This window comes from Schistocerca americana, chromosome 6 (genome assembly GCF_021461395.2).
Source record: "Schistocerca americana isolate TAMUIC-IGC-003095 chromosome 6, iqSchAmer2.1, whole genome shotgun sequence".
Lineage (NCBI taxonomy): Eukaryota > Metazoa > Arthropoda > Insecta > Orthoptera > Acrididae > Schistocerca > Schistocerca americana.
Window position 1 is genome coordinate 289,337,080 of NC_060124.1, and position 5,000 is coordinate 289,342,079.

A 5,000-nucleotide genomic window follows, 5' to 3' on the forward strand; every position below is an offset into this window, starting at 1 on the left:
CAGACTTGCCCTCCAATAGATACTCGTTAAAGGATTTAAAGTGTACTCATTCCGATTACGGGGCCTCGGATGAGTCCCGTATCGTTATTTTTCGTCACTACCTCCCCGTGCCGGGAGTGGGTAATTTGCGCGCCTGCTGCCTTCCTTGGATGTGGTAGCCGTTTCTCAGGCTCCCTCTCCGGAATCGAACCCTGATTCCCCGTTACCCGTTACAACCATGGTAGGCGCAGAACCTACCATCGACAGTTGATAAGGCAGACATTTGAAAGATGCGTCGCCGGTACGAGGACCGTGCGATCAGCCCAAAGTTATTCAGAGTCACCAAGGCAAACGGACCGGACGAGCCGACCGATTGGTTTTGATCTAATAAAAGCGTCCCTTCCATCTCTGGTCGGGACTCTGTTTGCATGTATTAGCTCTAGAATTACCACAGTTATCCAAGTAACGTGGGTACGATCTAAGGAACCATAACTGATTTAATGAGCCATTCGCGGTTTCACCTTAATGCGGCTTGTACTGAGACATGCATGGCTTAATCTTTGAGACAAGCATATGACTACTGGCAGGATCAACCAGGGAGCTGCGTCAACTAGAGCTGAGCAGCCGGCCGCCCGGGAGTGTGTCCCGGGGGCCCGCGCGAACACGCAAGCGTCCGCTCAATTTTTCTGCAAACAGGAGGAGGCTGAGCTCCCCTGCACAATACACCTCGAAACCCTCTCAGGTCCCGGCGGCGCGCAGCGCCGTCCTAAGTACTTGGTCGGGTTCGAGAGAGGCGCAATCGCCCGGAGTTTGGCGAGTAGACGCTTTAGGTGCGACCACCCGTGCTCCCAACTGAGCTTGCCGCTGCCGACAGAGGCCCGGGAGCGTGCTGTCGTGGCATTGCCGGCGGGAGACAACACGCGCCACCTACGGTGGCCGGCAGCTCCAACGCCAGCGCCACAGAAGGACAAAAGCCCCACTTGGGTGCCGAAGCGAACTCTCCCAGCACAGCGCACGCGCCAACACGTCCGCACAGCTGCGATACAAACCACCTGCGAGAACCGCAGAGGCGACCGAGCAGCAGACGGCGTCGCGGCGCCGAGCGCCGGGCGGCGGCGCATCCTCAGCGCACACAGTCCTCAATCGGACCAGCACACTGCAGATGTCCACCGCGCTTCGCACCGGGCCCGCGAGGACCTACTTTGGCCGCACGGCGCCGCGTGCAGGGTGCGCCGGCGCGCAGCTGCGCCGCCTGCCGCCTCCGTCGGCCGGCGCGCCTGCCACTGGCCGCCCCCACCAGCCGGCTGTAGCGCGTGCGCCCACGCACCGCGCGGCCAGCACGCCGGGAGGCCCCCCCTCACCGGCCGGGGACGGTCCCACCCAGCCACCGCCGCGTATCGCTTCACACCCACATGCCATTCACGTTCGTGGGCATGGTGGGTATCGCTGAAACAACCGGTTGGTAGCTCAACCGATCGTCGCCATCACTGATTCACCTCTAGCGAGAACAACCGCACCACAACGGTTTACCAGTTGTTCATTTGCGTAACGTCACCAGCAAACGTAGACGTCCATCGCCATTTGCAAATTCAACGATTGTTGCATGCCTGTGTCAGGTGTCACGACACACTATGTCTGCCCACATACACGCAACAACATGTGCACGCTTCGCGAACACGTGGAAGGTGGCCCCCGTACGTATGCGATGTCCATTGCACGAACGACTGTCAACCGGCCTCTGTCGCATGTCGCAGATGTGGAACGCAGTGCACCATGCTATCACGGTGTGTGAGAAGAGACGACTACGTCTGACAACACGCGCCACTACATCAACAGACGGCTCATGCTGATCGCCATCCACGGCATACCATACTGCAATCCAGCTCTTATAGGGAGACGACACGTAGCTGAGTGCACAATATTTGGACCGTATGGTTCGCCGTTGTTGGCGCAGTCGTGGTACGGTCACACATGTACCACGATGTATCATTCAGTACATGAGGACCAATGTGCAGTACAGTGTGTCATTTGGACGTACAACATCAGCGGACAGTTGACACAAGCCGTACCACAACGTAGGCTGTGCTTCGCCATGCGAATGCCAATGAACAACTGCGAAGGGCATTGAGCATGTACGTCCTGCTGCCATCCGCATTACAGTGTATAGCTGCAAGGTGTTTAACATGAAGCGATACTCTGGGGACCGGGCAGTGCGAGTGGCAAACTATAATGCGGGGGTTGCAGTTAGGCAACACTACACTAATTTAACGCGTCGTATGACAATTACAGAGCGGGTTAAGGCCCAACGTGTGTTGGGTTAAGGCCCAACGTGTGTTGGGTTAAGGCCCAACGTGTGTTGGGTTAAGGCCCAACGTGTGTTGGGTTAAGGCCCAACGTGTGTTGGGTTAAGGCCCAACGTGTGTTGGGTTAAGGCCCAACGTGTGTTGGGTTAAGGCCCAACGTGTGTTGGGTTAAGGCCCAACGTGTGTTGGGTTAAGGCCCAACGTGTGTTGGGTTAAGGCCCAACGTGTGTTGGGTTAAGGCCCAACGTGTGTTGGGTTAAGGCCCAACGTGTGTTGGGTTAAGGCCCAACCTAGGTTAGGTTAAGGCGCAACATAGGTTAGGTTAAGGCGCAACATAGGTTAGGTTAAGGCGCAACATGGGTTAGGTTAAGGCGCAACATGGGTTAGGTTAAGGTACAATATGGGTTAGGTTAAGGTACAATATGGGTTAGGTTAAGGTACAATATGGGTTAGGTTAAGGTACAATATGGGTTAGGTTAAGGTACAATATGGGTTAGGTTAAGGTACAATATGGGTTAGGTTAAGGTACAATATGGGTTAGGTTAAGGCGCAACATAGGTTAGGTTAAGGCGCAACATAGGTTAGGTTAAGGCGCAACATAGGTTAGGTTAAGGCGCAACATAGGTTAGGTTAAGGCGCAACACGGGTTAGGTTAAGGCGCAACACGGGTTAGGTTAAGGCGCAACACGGGTTAGGTTAAGGCGCAACACGGGTTAGGTTAAGGCGCAACACGGGTTAGGTTAAGGCGCAACACGGGTTAGGTTAAGGCGCAACACGGGTTAGGTTAAGGCGCAACACGGGTTAGGTTAAGGCGCAACACGGGTTAGGTTAAGGCGCAACACGGGTTAGGTTAAGGCGCAACACGGGTTAGGTTAAGGCGCAACACGGGTTAGGTTCAGGCGCAATACGGGTTAGGTTAAGGCGCAATACGGGTTAGGTTAAGGCGCAATACGGGTTAGGTTAAGACGCAATACGGGTTAGGTTAAGGCACAATACGGGTTAGGTTAAGGCACAATACGGGTTAGGTTAAGGCACAATACGGGTTAGGTTAAGGCACAATACGGGTTAGGTTAAGGCACAATACGGGTTAGGTTAAGGCACAATACGGGTTAGGTTAAGGCACAATACGGGTTAGGTTAAGGCACAATACGGGTTAGGTTAAGGCACAATACGGGTTAGGTTAAGGCACAATACGGGTTAGGTTAAGGCACAATACGGGTTAGGTTAAGGCACAATACGGGTTAGGTTAAGGCACAATACGGGTTAGGTTAAGGCACAATACGGGTTAGGTTAAGGCACAATACGGGTTAGGTTAAGGCACAATACGGGTTAGGTTAAGGCACAATACGGGTTAGGTTAAGGCACAATACGGGTTAGGTTAAGGCACAATACGGGTTAGGTTAAGGCACAATACGGGTTAGGTTAAGGCACAATACGGGTTAGGTTAAGGCACAATACGGGTTAGGTTAAGGCACAATACGGGTTAGGTTAAGGCACAATACGGGTTAGGTTAAGGTACACATTGTTGTAAGGAAAGGTGTTTTGGGGGGGGGGGGCCGGTTTGTTGATTGTGATTATCGTAAGTAAATGACTGCGGCATCATCTGATTTGCCATGTCAGGGTGCACCTTTGGCTCATGACAGGCGGCGCTCTGATTCCATGCTTGTGGCAGACCTGTGTCTTTCATTCCTGCCATTGTTTGTGTGCTGTGACAGGAGGCAGTATTGTGATGTTGGGTGTACCCCTGTGTAGGACATGTGTGGGTGTTGGTGGCTTAGCTGAGCAATGGTGGTTGTCGGAAGGGTGGGATATTCTGTTTTGTGAGTGGACCTCCCGGTCTGGTTATGATAGTGTGGATTGTCTAATGTGGCGGAGAGGATGCACTGGGTGTTGTTCCATGCTGGTGCTTACATATTGTCTCTGTGCCTGTTACAGGCAGAGAGTAGTGCGTGATAAGAGTGTCTGGCTGACGTGTGGTTGTGATTGTGAGCAGAGTCTTTCAGCATGTATACGGACAGTTGTATACATTATCTGTATTTTGATGGCTCTATCTATTACTAATCAGCGCCGTGTATACGTTTCATCCGGTTCCAGTCGAAACTGTTGTATCTCTGTACATTAGTGACACGGCGAGGCCGCCACGTAGTTACTCGTCTCGGCAGCTTCCACCGGTGTATGGCAAATGATTATAAGGAATCAGTCTAGTCGTCAATACCGATAGTGTGACGTCACATGTCTGGGGTGGGGGACGCTGCGCCCTTCCGGTGGGTCATGGCCTAGGAAGACTCTTCCCACGCAGGGGGGGCTTGGACTGTCATTGACTCTTCCGAGTAATATACTTGCCGTACGTTTTTGCGACTGCGAGTGCAACGCTCACCGGTACCGACATGGATGGAGCGCCTCCTAGCTGCCGCTGAGCATCTGCATTCGTACAGAGAGCAACGCGATCGCGTCTGTAGCTCGTACGTGGTACAGCTCGCAGCTCATGTATATGGACAGCGGGAATGTCGCATATTGGACATAACTCTTCATGAAACGCACGTTATAGGGGTGGATTGCACATTGCGAGTGCGAGCAAAGTCCGCCGTTCATCCGCTGGAGTTGCGAGTTGGGCGGTTGGGGTGGGGCACGAACGGGTGCAGGTGGAGTGATTGCCGGTCCACGACTTCGTGCGGCAGAGGCGCTGGCGTTGGGGTGCTGTTGTCGACAGAGGATGCA

The 5,000-nt window shown here is 53.7% G+C and overlaps 1 non-coding gene across 1 annotated transcript in view; it reads right to left on the reverse strand.

The window, feature by feature from the left end:
- Positions 1-579, reverse strand: part of LOC124620927 — a 1,910-nt gene extending 1,331 nt beyond the window's left edge. The window contains exon 1 of the ribosomal RNA XR_006980431.1: positions 1-579. This exon is cut by the window's left edge and continues 1,331 nt beyond it. This is a non-coding gene — a ribosomal RNA (small subunit ribosomal RNA).
- Between the last annotated feature and the right edge of the window lie 4,421 nt (positions 580-5,000).